This window comes from Lonchura striata, chromosome 1 (assembly GCF_050655825.1).
Source record: "Lonchura striata isolate lonStrDom1 chromosome 1, ASM5065582v1, whole genome shotgun sequence".
NCBI classification, from domain to species: Eukaryota; Metazoa; Chordata; class Aves; order Passeriformes; family Estrildidae; genus Lonchura; species Lonchura striata.
In genome coordinates this window covers 57,231,397-57,245,334 of record NC_140703.1, presented here as the reverse complement: position 1 = coordinate 57,245,334, position 13,938 = coordinate 57,231,397, and positions in this window count along the sequence as shown.

Sequence of the window (13,938 nt, the reverse complement as noted above, 5' to 3'; positions counted from 1 at the left end):
CAGCTCTTGGCTTAAAATATTCCATCTTAAAGTTAGCATATTGAAAAAACTTTTATTTTTTCTATGGCTGAAAGTTGATCTGTTTTGGTAATATATCAAATAATGTACTTATATATATATATAGTTCATAGATACACTCATGTAAATCCCTCCATATACATAATGACATTTTGTGCCATTTGTGTGCACTTTAGCATATCTATCTTTATGTACATATATAAGAAAACACATGTGTTGATAAACAATTGAAAATATTATATTTTAAACTGGAATTAATTAGAAAAAAAATGCCTGGCCACTATCAAAGTTTACTAGTCTTGATCTAAATGAAAATTACTGAGGCAGGTCTTCATTTTATATAGAAATTAATTTATTTTTCTGTACTGCTGCAAATTGATTTTGAGCACAAATGGATTTCATTTGTTGTCATGTAAGGAAATTTTCCAAAATTTACACTTCAGCATGGACTAAACTTCTAAACTTTACCTGTTGGCAAGAATAATGAGATCATCAGAGCAAAATAATAGTGCTTATAGAATAGAATATCTTCTGTAAAATATAATACTTTGATGATGCATGACGAAATCTATAATACAGCCAACTGACTATGTATTAAGCCATTTGACTTCAGAATACACTCCTGATGGCTGTTAGAGTTATTTTAAATGCTTCATTTAAAATCCTAGGGATATGTTCTTTTTGTTGGCCTCAATAGTGGCATGCATCACTGAAAATGAAAAATATTAAGAAAAAGGGAGTGGATTTATTCCTTTATTTCCTTTACCCCCCCTGTATTTGCATTCAAAATTTTAGAGTTTTATAGTCATCCATTACACAAAATACATGAAGGATTTACCATTATCAAAATCCTTCAATGCAGATGCTTCCAGCAGTAAAACACAAAGTCTGTGACTTTAAACATTGTTTCTTTTGGATCAGATTCAGGAGAAGATGAGATTTCCTGCTTTGACTCTTGCTGTAATATTGAAGGGCCCACATTCAAGCCCAGGTCTTTGCATACCTCCCCCATGTACCAATATTATAAAAAACTTTGTGAAGCTCATGGCAAAATCAATGTTATGGTTTATAGTCATGTGGAAGTCCTATGGCCACTTTTCTCAAGCTGAGACCAAAAAATGTGACAAGCAAGTGAGATAAAACACAGAAATACACTGAACTGTATAGACTGAAATTTTATGACATCCACACAATACCCATAAAATGAAGCAGGGAAAAGACAGAGTAAAATTTAATAATTGAGGAGTTTCTCATTGAATAGCTAGAGGTCCAATATCCAGAGATTAACATTTTAGACAGGCACAATTTTTTGTTATATTTAGTCTGCAGCTACACTGGCTACAGGATCTATGTGATGGCATTCCAAAGAGCAAGAAGTCTGATCACACTATTGTTTGTGATACAATTGTACCCATACCAAACACTTGGATAAAAAAAAAGGAAGTAAAGGCAGGCTAACTAACAGAAGACTTAAAAATAAATCCTATAAAGTTTGGTAGAAATGTATTCAAATAATGCTACAGCTGTAGATATTAAATTCAATAAAGTCAATAGAGATGCATCACATTACCTGAAATTAACTTCTGTGCCCATATCAAGTCTCTTTTCTTGCCTAGTAATACAAATACAGTAAAACCAAGCTGCAGACTGTAGACTTAGGGCACACTTGCAACATTTTCTGACTAGAAATAAGATTATATAAATCAGGAAATACATGAAAACTCTGGACAATAGCTGTTAGGGGATTTCAGCCTCACTGCATGCAGAGCATCTCCATTTAGTCTTTAAGTCCAGACGGTACTTTTATGATTTGCTTGAACTTTCTGAATATAAAGCAGGTCATAGAATTTCTCCAAGTGACTCTATATCAATTTCTGGATGTATATATTATTTGAACCATAATGGCTCACCCACCATTAATAAAAGGATTTTGCACATTTCAAGTCCATATACTGAAAGTGCTTTTATGAGGAACTGACACTTTTATTTGCTCTAATATTTATTTACAGCTTGATTCTATGTAAGTTTTATGGTGTTGTGGGGGTTTTTTAAAGTACTTTAATATTTTTTGCAAAATACTACCTTTAAAGGACATTGTAAGTTTGTAGTTCATTAGTCATTCCTAAGCACACAGGCCAGTAGAATAAACACAGAATGAAAATCCCCAAACACCTTTAGTTTCTACAGCACATGAATCTCCATAAACAGAAATCAGTCAAGTAAAGAATTTTATTATTTTAATCCTTCCAGCTAAGCAATCAAAGAAATAGTCATGAAGTCTGAAATTATGAAAACAAAAATATGTCTCGATGTAATGAGCCAGAGAGCATACTAATAAAATCCTCAAACACAATAAGTCAGTCAATCAAAATACAGCAATGTTTTGCAATACACTTCACAAAACATGAAAACTGAACCTTTTTCCCAATGCATCATGAGAAGTGACTAAGGTTCAATGTAACAGGGATTTCAGTATTTTGCAAATACCTTGCTCTTTACTTGTTTTTATATCCAGTAATAATATATAAAGAAACTTCTACACCAATATTTAGGAGACTGTAATTGTTTTCAAAGGTAGTCACTTGTCTTATAACTTACCATTTTCAGTGGCTTTTCTCAATTAGCTTTCCTTTTCTATGGGAGGGATTCCCTTTACGTGTTGCATGTGATCCAGTCATCCTCATCTTTTAAAGGTAATGGAAAGAGACACACATCCCCAAAGGCCAGAAATCAGTTTCTGAGACTTCTACTTGAGGAACAGAAGAATCATCTTCTACAGGTGTCTTCTTCATCCATCAAGGATGGAAAGAAACCTGTAAAGGTATGTGGAAGGAGAATGTCTGCTCCTTTAATAGTATCTCATCAGAGAAGTCATGAACAAGATCATACAGAGACAAACATATGATAAGGGAGGTCTTGATGAGAGCAATCCTGCTCAGATACACTAATTAATAAGGATATGTGGAATGTGAGGATGGTTTTTCTTTTCTCAGTTGGGAAGATAAGGAAAAGGAGGGAAAGAAACAAAGTTATAAAACATGATTAATTGGCACTAACAAAGACCACAACCAGAAACAAACCTCTCTGTCACACTAACTTATGGGGTATCAAAAAAGTGCAAGGCAAACCAGGACTTTGCAACGGCTAGTGATGCAAATCTGAGTGTCCAGAACACTGGAAGGGGTTCAGTGGGACTATGCCAGCTGATGAGGCCATGTGCAGAGGAAAATAGAGCAGGGAGGAACAAATAAGAAATAGGCAGAAAGAGACAGAAAAAAGCCTGACATGTAAAATGGGGCCTGTTGCTATGTTTGAGTGGCTGAGCCCTGCTCCTGAACACCCGTCTGTCCTGTCATAATAAATAATTTCTTAATAATCTGTGTGATCTTGCCTTCTACTCTGTGTGTGTCAGTGCTAGAGGACTTCAGTGACAGCTACTGGAGGGTGAGCAAGGGCATGAGCAGAGATGAGTGCGGGGCTCAGAGCTGTTGGCTGAAGCAGCACTGTGTGCACAGCCTGGATGTCAGCGGATGGGAACAAGCATCTGTGTCTTCCCAGCTGGTTGTGCACTGGGTGTACATGCGGATCTGTTGGGAAAACTCCAAGCTGGATCAGCTCCAGGTTCAGACAGGGCTATCAGGCAGGTGAAGGGTCTGTATTGGTACTTGAGGGGACCTGGGATTTCAGGGTGTCCATGGGATGAGTGCATGAATGCAGTGTGTGTGCAGTGAGTACCTAGATGGACCTACTGGGTCTCAGGGACCCATGGGGTGAGTTAAGGGGGCTGTAATCCTGTCAGGGATGACAGGTTGGCAGAGGGACTGTGTGGGTGCTCGAGGAATCTGTGAATGTCCATGTGCTTGTGAACCTGGGGAGTGTGGGGTGTGTGCTGCACTTGTGACCTTCTGCCTCTGCAGCCCAAGAGGAGAAGGGGATGTGTCCCTGTGTGCCTGTGCCTGATGTGAGTCCTGAATGTGGGGGATGCTGGAGCAGCACCTTGGCTGCAGTTGTGTTGGTGACCTGTGTGCATCCCCTGCTCAATGTGTTTGTTTGGGATATATGCCCAACTTCACTTCTGGCTGAACCTAAAAATGGGAAATCTGCATCTGCCTCCTTCAGCCTGACCCAAGGTCTCTAAGCACTGGGCTGGAATCCAGCACATGGGTCCTGGGCTGGCACTGCTAAAGAAGGCAGCTGCAAATTCCAAGTGAATTTTTCATCTTGATTCAGAAAGCAGTAGAAAAATACACCTAGATTTCAACACGTTTCTTAACTGTACACTAAGGATTTAAAGATTAAACATGGAACTGTGTAGTTACAGGTGGTCAATCTTCAGCAAGATTACTCAAATTTGTTACTGAACTTACTAGCCTTCTCTTCTTTTCCTTTTTTTCCTGCTGATTGTAGCTTACAGTTTACTGCGAATACTTAAGATGGCCTTAAGAGTCTTCTTATTTTTTCTAGACTTGGAGTAACTTCTGTGCCAGTGGCTACTTTTCTGCCCAAAGCTATTTTCCATGTGGTAATCCTGAGACAAGATTTGAATTTACAAGAAAAATAATCCAATGCAAGCATCCCTATAAAAAACTAAAAATTTATCTTTGGGCTGAGGAGAGGAAATCAATCTTGTGCATCGTGCTCTGTCACTAAGCAGATGCTGATTTCATTCTGCCTGCACACCAAGGCTGTCCATGAGGACTCTTGGAGTTCTGCAGATGGGCTGTGTGGTCTATTCTACAGGTTCCAGGGCATGGTCCCAAATGCCATATTTTCCATTGATTCTGGGATCTCTTGGTACTTTATTTGCCCAGAGGCTGCAACTATGAGCACATGTAGGCAACAGTTCCTTATCCTCTGAGGAGGTGTCAAGCTCCCTGAAATGAGCTCTTCACCAGTTGTGAATTAACTTAAAAGGAACTGGGCTTTGGCTTTTACTGGGCACATAAATCACTGATTTACATGCCTGCATCAGTGTTAAGATTTCATAGTGCTTCTGTTGGACTGCAGCTACCTCACAGCATAGTGCTTGGCTGAGGCCAGAGGGAAGTGGACAAAGTTTCATAGCGGAAAGGAGGATTATTTGCTAAAAGGCAGGGAAGAAATCAATATTGATGCTCCTTTAAGTAGCATTGTCACAGTAGGGCAGTGCAGATGGGAACAGGCAGATGTATTTTGTAGACACAGCAAAAGAAAACCAGTGGTTTTTTTGCAAAAGTGGAAGGAGAAGAAGCCTGCTGTTGAAAAGAGGTTTTCAGATGGTTTGGACAGAGTTTAGGAGTAGACAGAGGCAATGTCAGTGTGGCCTATGTCATTGAAGGCAATCAAGTGTTTGATATGACATGTTACCACTCAAAAATAAAAGATTCCCAAGAAAACACTTTCTGAAAATATTTCTGTCTTATTGCCTTTAGAGCTTTAACACCCTTTTCTTCTCCTGGCAGAAAAGGAGGCCTTGATGGACAAAAAATTGACCATGACACAGCAATATGGTCTTATGGTAAATAAGTCTAACAGCTTCCTGCCTGCACAAGAAGAGTTTTACAATATATTGAGGGATTAGATCCTTCCTCTCTGTTCAGTATGGATGAGATAAACCTGGAGTTCTGGGTCCAGTTCTGCAATCATCAGAACAGGAGAGACATGAACTTGCTGGAGTAAAGTTTCATTGGAGTACCAAGTTTTGGAGCATCTGTTCTAAGAGGAGAAGCTGACAGATGGACTGGACTGTTCATCCCAGAGAAGAGAAGGATCAGGAGGGTCAGATCAGTGTGTATAAATAACTGCTGAGGTAGGGACTAAGGTAAGTGGAGGTAGGCTGTTCTCACCAGTGCCCAGTAAAAACACAGCAGGCAATTGGCACAAATTGATATACAGAAAATTGCATTTTAACATAAAAATACCCCAAAACTAATTTTTTTCTTTAAACTTCAGAAGTGTTTGAATACTGAAGAATGCACAGTCTCTATCCTTTCAAATACTCAAAACCCAGCTGGACAAAAGCCATGAGCAATTTCACAGAATCATAAAATAACTAAAGCTGGAGAAGACCTCTAAGATCATCAAGTTCAACCTTAAACCAAACAAAACCATAGACTTAAGTGCCATGTCCAGCCATTACTTGAACATTTCCAGGAATGGTGACTCCACCACTTCCCCTGGGCAGTCTGTTCTAATGCTTGACAACTCTCTTTGAACAGGAAGACTGTATTTCATGATAGACAGAGCTGTCCTCCTGGCTCAACTACTCTGCAATTTTATGAAAATGCAGTGCCTGCAGGGATGCTCTCACCATAGTGGAAACTTTTTTAGTAAATTGTTGTTCACTGATTGGTTTCAAAGATGATTCCCAGATTCTTGGGAAGAATTGAGCAATGCCTAATTTTTTTGTACAACTATTAGTTTATAACAGTAGACACTGGTCTCTCCGTAGTCCAAACATTTATGCTGCATGAAATCTAGACCAGAATAGGTTATAGCTGGAGAGGCTTACATACAATATTCTGTGAAATATTAAGGTTTTTCAGCACTAAATCTCAGTTTTCTCATTTGAAAGCTAAGGAAATATGGTCTGCTAGATGGAGTGGAATTTGGATAGATCTCTGAGTTTAAAGGGTATTTATAAACAACATAAGATCCAGATGTCAGATGACAATGGAGTATCTTACTGGGACCTGTACTTTTCAGCATCTTCATCCACACTTGTGGATGAGGACACAACATGCGTCCTTGGTGAGTTTTCGGATCAGACTAATACAGGAAGAGTGACTGACACAAGGATTGGTTGAGTTTCTGTTCAGAGTGAGACTGACAATCTTGAACCTATGGACTTCACAAAATCCAGTGAGGAAAAGAGATCTGCCTTTTAATTGTAAGAACATTACACACTAGTGGAGGCTAGGAAAGGGCTTTCAGACAGCAGCCTGAAGAGTATTGTGGAGTACAGTGGATGGCAAGTCAAATGGAAACCAACATCACACTAATTTCAAAAGGAGTGCACCATGTAGAGCAGCTAGCAAAGTTATCACCCCTCTGGAATTAGCAGGTGAGCCTGCAGATGAAATATTGTGTGTGGTTTTAGATCTCACAGTCTCCACTTGTAGAGGAATGTGAAGTAATTGTAGGTAATTCACTGGTGAATTGCTAGATAGTCAGGGATTTTACATACCATATATTGTGAACGCTATTCTGAATCATGTATCTGTAGAAAATTTGGATTCCCTGTGTTGTGGAAGAGAAGTCCTAACAACAGACTCACTGCCTATTTGTGTTCTCCTGGCAAAAGAGAGAAAATTAGCCTGGACAGGATCCTTGCTGATGGACTTTTCTTGGCCTGCTGAGGGCAGTGACATAAGCAAGCAATCTAGTTGTGTTCACAAATAAAAAATGGAGCCTGGGAGAAGGTACAGCTGTATTTTCTTTCTCTTGAAGAGGCCAGCAGGTAAATTCTGAATGGGATGCAGTCCTAATGGCCTGTTTTGGCAAGAGAAAACTCACTAAAAAGGGTTACTTGCTGTTGTAGCATTCTACTGCAGTGCAGTTTGGATGGCAAGAACCACCCAGAAAAGACTATTCCCTCCCTAGTATAGAGGTAACCTAAACCCATAAAGTCTGAAATTGTTCAGACATCAATAAAAAATAAAAAAAACCCTCACGAAACCTAAGAGTCCTAAAAAACAAATAAAAAAACAAACCACCCCACCTCCCCCCCCATGAAAAAAAAAAAATCCACAACCCCAAACCTCTTTTTTCTGGAAAAATAAGCTGTAATTAAGCCACACCATAAAACAAGTGAGGCTATTTTATTCCATAAAAACTTCAAAGGGAAAAAAAATGCTTTGAGGTAATCACAGCAAAATTTAAACATTTAACTAACCTTATCCTGGATATTGGAGGACAAGAGATAAGCTCTTAATTTAGCAACACAATATGTAAACTAGAAATTCATTGGAGGCTGCTTAAGTTTACAGTCTTAGTTTGCTCAAATGTGTTCTGTAAATCCAGCTGGTTGGGGAAAATGGAGGTAATATCAAGAAATTGAGTTGCAGAAGCCTTGTGTTTCTTTTTAAGAGAAAAATAAGGATGAGAATTGACAGAGTGATAATAGATGCAGAGTTGAAAAACACAGACAGGAAGGTGAGTTTATTTTGAATTTGGGTCATAAACTGCAATGGGTGACACATATGTTTGCTTATTCTACTATGCATTGCTCTTTAAATTTTAGCAGCCCACCAGAAGCAAGGCTTTTATCAGAACCATGCAATTAAAAATCTTGCTTGGAATACATTGTACATAAGCTGATACTGACCGTGCCAAATGAGCTACAAGAGCACTTAATCAATTTGCAAATTTTGAAGTAAATGTATTAGATGCAGCACAGTAGAGGATGGAGATCACATTAGTGGCATTGCTAAGTAACATCCCCTAAATAAGTAGAGTCAATTGAAGTTTCTTATCCTTCTGGATCCTCTAATACTGTTGCTTATGATATAATACTATTGTATTTTGGAGACATGACAGAGATCCAGAAAAATAACCATCAAAATAATTCAAACCTTCCCTAAAGTGAGAAGAAACCTACTTTTAGACATTTCAACCCTTTTCTTCATATCCCATCAAGGTCAGTTCTCTTTCTAGTTATATTTAGCATTTACACTACACTTTCCAGGCTAGGGTAGCAGTTGCTGTTGTACATGTTGATTCTTCTAGAAGGGAGAAGCAGCAAAAGTCAGACTATGAAATTGCACAATAGGTGTATGTATTCAGCCTCAAAACTTCAGCTGATTTCTATCATTTCTGTCAAAGACAAAGTAGTCATGAGAACCTGGAAAGGTCCTAAACAAAGCTACTGCTCCCAGCAGTAGCCACCTTAGTCAATTTCTTGGTTTACCAGTGCCTGTAACTAGCATCAAGATTCACAAGTACTAGACAGTATTAGACAGTCCTACCCTGCATTACATTGATCTATTACAGTGGAGACTGACAATAGGCAATTCAAAGTTACAAAACAGATTTTCAGAATTTAAGTCTGAACAACACAAAAGTTCTATTTGTAGGACAAAGAAAAAAATGTAAGTTTTACCTCTGGTGCAAGCATTATTATGTGGAAGGTGCACATTCTCAACCAGTCTGCTTTTCTAACAGACAAGCAAAGCTAGAGCCTCCACTGACATGAGAGTATCTGTGAGTAATGCTTTCTGTTGTTTCTGGCCAGCTAGAGGACTCTGTCCTATCATAGTTAGTCTCAGTTATTGGTGGTTTGTCACTTTTCAAGCTATATAGCTGTATAGTAAATATTGCTATGAAACACTTAGCACTTAGAGAGGACTACAGTACACATCCTTAACAACCATGGCTATTATATCAGAAAAGCCTTCCTATCCTCTCCTTCTTGCTCTTCAACATCAGACTAAATCTCCTTTCTTAAGAGGCAGCTTACTAGAAACTCAAAGCAATGCACAGAATAACTAAAGGATAAAGAAATTCTCTGTTCAAAAGACTCATTTCAGTTGTGATTTTCTATTAGGAAGCAGTTTTCCTTGTCTGTCCAGAGGCTGCACTTAGAGTCCATCTGAGGATGATGAGAAGCATTTTAAGACTAAATGAGATCAGCTGGCAGAGTGTTAGACTGAAGATCAAAAAGTTCCTGTTTCATTCCTGGGATCTGGCAGAGGTTTTTGACTTTTCATCTAGGTGGTCAAGGCCAGATTTGATGGGGCTTTGAGAAATCTGGTGTAGTGGAAGGTGTCCCTGCCTGTGGCAGGGGGTTTGGAACTAGATGACTTTTAGGGTTCCTTCCAATCCAAACCATTTTATGATGGTGAGGAGGGCCAATGCTGCACACCTCCAACTTTAAAAACCTCTCTGGCTTCACTGTCTATAATAAGCCATTAGCAAGGTATGGTTTGCAATATTTAAGATCTCTAAAACAAGTGTTTCACTGCATACAATTCTCCAGCACAAGAAGGGTGTAAGGGAACAAATGCAAATGGAGTTGTTTATCATTTAACAAACACATTTCTCGGAAACTATGATGATGAGCACTCCTCAGCAGTCCATATTGAAGCGGTTTTTAATAGAATTTTACTCTGACATGTCACCCTTGCCACAGGAATTATAATCACTCTGTAGTTCCAAGTATGACTTTTGTCAAGGACAAAAAGTTGTTGAGATTTGTTTGGTTTGGTTTTTTCCCCTGGAAAAAGGCTGAAGAATAAGCTTTAAGATTGCTATGCAAATCATTAAGTTCATAATCTAACAAGTTAGCAAAATGCATTTAGATCAGTTTTGAATTAATTCTGTTGAAAAATTCACTGCAATAATGACAAATGAAAGTATTAAAATATTTCTAAGTCTTTAAAGGTCATTGTTGCTCCATAGCAGAAGGTACTTGATTTGACAGAAATGACTAATAAAACCATTAACATGAGCTGATTTTTGTATCACTAGAAGGGTTTTACAAGATTTCTTCAGAAAGTAATGTTTACATTTCCTTACAATCAATCAATGTTGTTAAAATAATCAAAAATTGAAGAGCTAGCAATCTCTGAAAATAAAAAATACATCTCACTGCTGCAAAAGAATTGCATAGAGTGCTTTACTAGAAAGGGTAGGAGTAAAAGAGCTTGCTTGGCCGTATTCCTATTTGCCAGCCTACATATGTCATTATAGATGACATTGATTTATTATGTATTAGCTGCAGTGGAGTTCACTGTTTAAATCTAAAACTAAAACAAAACCCAGAAAATCAATGCATACAGAATATTAGCTGTAGTGTAATTTTTGATGAATCTTCAGAAATCTGAATTTTTCTCATTACATTTCACTAATTAGTGGCTCACTTGGATGTTTCTGTTTTTTTGTGGTTTTTTTTTTTTTTTTTTTTTTTTTTTTGTTTTGTTTTGTTTTGGTTTTTTTTTTTTTTGTTTTGTTTTCTTCCTACCCCCTCCAGCCATCCATCTCAAACCAGAAGTATAAGGGATTCTGTGTCAGGATGAATTTTAGATAATATATAGGTCCTTGAAAAATTTGATGGCACATATTTTTGCATCAATTTGATAACAAGAGATCTCTTCAAGAAAAAAGAGACAATGAAAGGAGAGAAAAATCTAGAAGTATGTTAATAAAACTTTTGATGGAGCAAAGTCACTGCAACAAAGAAACTAGTATAAATGTCTGTAGAGCAGGATGAATTTGTACCTGCAGCAGCATTGATAGCGGTTTGAGATAAAAATGAATATAAATGCTTTAGCTGAAGTGTTGTTTTTGAATACCTTGCAGTTGCTTGTTACAACATACTGTTAAAACTACATGATGGTTGGGCCAATTGTTTTGCATCAGAGGTCCTTGTCACAGAAATCACTGATTATGTCCTGTCATATAACTGTATTATGTTGGAGAAAGGTGCAGTGTATAGTGTGATTCTCATTATCTGAAAACTAACAATATTACCACACAGAGGAAATGTGCATACTATCTTTGAAGACAGCCTCAGGGTGATGTGGAAGAGGAATAAATCCCATTTTTCAACTTTTCCAGTTTTGCCCACTGCCTTTAGGCACAGCAAAAATAAAATTGCTGTGTGGAAAAGCTGAATAGCAGAGCAATCTAAGAGCTGTGTTTGTGTTGACAGCAGTTTTCTTATAACTGAAATCCTGTAAGGTCAGGCTGGTCATGACTGAAGTAGCAGAAGCAGCAAGTCCCATTTTCCTGAATACATTGATATGTTAATTCATCCCTGTCCTCCCCTCTACATCTTCCTTTTTGATGGCAGAAGGGAACAGAAAAGTTCTTTCTGAAGCATCAAAACAGCTTATGTGTTCTATGGCACTCTAGTCAGTGTCTGTGACCAAGGAAAAGAGGCATTAATGGACTTAGGTTTGACTTCATTTTCCTAAATGTGGGTACCTGTATCTGGGTAGCTCTTGTAAAAGACCATTTTTAAGAGTAGTGAAATCTACAAGAACACTTTCCTTATACCCTCCTCTTCCTTCTGACCTCTTATGGTGAGTCTAAGTCTGCTCCTCTCATCTAGGAAAGGGTGAGAGAATGGGAATTCTTCAGCCTGAAGAACAGAGGACTTCAAAGAGACCTTACTGTTACCTTTCAATACTTAAAGGGAGCTAATAAGATAGATAGGGTATTTGTGATAGGATAAGAGGTAGAAACTAAAAGCGAGTATGTTCAGGCTAAATATAAGGAAGAAAATTTTTATGGGAAAAGTGGGGAAACACTGGAATGGGATGCCCAGAAAGGTGATAGATGCCTCATCCCTGGAAACATTCAAGATCATGTTGGATGGGGTTATGAGAAGTCTGATAGAGTGGAAGGTGTCCCAGTACATTCCAGAGGGGTTGAAGGAAACCTTTAAGGGTCCCTTGCAATCCAAACCATTCTACAGCTTGCTCCTTTGGAGAGCCCATGTTGTGCAAAGGATACTTCTATCTGATAAACAAAATTCTTGTGCATTTTCACCTTCAGACTGTCATTACTGCAGTGTATATTAGCAGATTCTTATTTAACCTGTTTCTCTTCCTATAATTTGTGATGGTAACATCTGCCTTACAAATTATGCAGTATTCATCCTGCATATTCATTCAGCACTTTGGAATACTTTGTGCCATAAATGCTATATTTTTCTGGTTATTAATGTATTATTAATATGCTATGTATTATATAATATGTAATATGTAATATGTAATATGCAATATAATATATAACATATAATATATAATATATAATATATAATATATAATATATAATATATAATATATTATATTTTTATTAATTGACATAATATAGGAAATATGTTTTGATTAAACACTTAATTGAGCACTATGCAATTCTTTAGCACCAGATGACTTTTGGGTGGAATTTACACTAAACTTATCCAAATTAAACAATAATAATTACCATTAGATTAAATTGGTATCTGGTGAGAAGTCCAAGTATTTTATCCCTCCCTGTCTGTATTCATATTAACTGGAATATATTTTACTATGAAAAATAATCATGGAGTATTCTGACTTTTTTTAACCATGAGAAGAAGAAAAGCATTTTTTCTTGATCAGGTGAAAACAAATAAGCAACCAAGAAGCATCATGTATAAAGGTCTTCCAGAAAATCAGTGCTGTCACACATACAGAGTTGCAGGGAAACACCTCCTTTCTTCTCAAGGAACAAATATACAGAAAGTTAAAGGCTCTCCTAGACAATGGACAGACTGAGACGGCTGCTCTTGCTATACTCACAGTAGGAACCTGCATAGCTCTTTGCACAGGAAAGAGCAACCCCAGGGAGGAAAAAAAATGCTTGCTTGGGATGCATGCGTCAAAGTTGCAGGTTTCCACTCCAACATACCAGTTATCTGTGCTGTGAAAGCTGTCAGCCCAAAGTCTGTAGCAAGTCCCTTGCCCTCTTTGCTCATGACATCCTGGAAGTGTGGCAAAAGCATCTCCTTAGTTGAGCCCGGGTGTCTGTAATCTCTGTCTATCAGAATGTTATGATGTGTTGCACTCAGATTACTCAACTGAATGCACTTCAAAATTTCTTTTCCAGGTAGGGGAGCCTCTTCACTCTGTAGGTACTAGTGGGATAATTCTTTCTTCTGGTCTATTCAGGGCCCACTGTGGCTTGAGCTCCTTTCTGCTCATAGCCCAGGCTGCATTATAAGACTTTGATAGCTTCCTTGCATACACTGTGTTTCAGTTTGGCAATTTAAATTCTCTGCTGGAAAGAAGAAAACATGATTTGAGCTTGGAGTTGAAACTGAATTATCTTTAAGGTCTGTTCCAACCTAAACCATCCTTAAAGGCAATAGAAAAGACTAAGCTTATATTCCTTACTTCTTGTGAGAGCACACAGTCACAAGGATCTAGCACCTCAACCCTATGATGTGGGCAGACATGGAAAGCATGGCAAAGC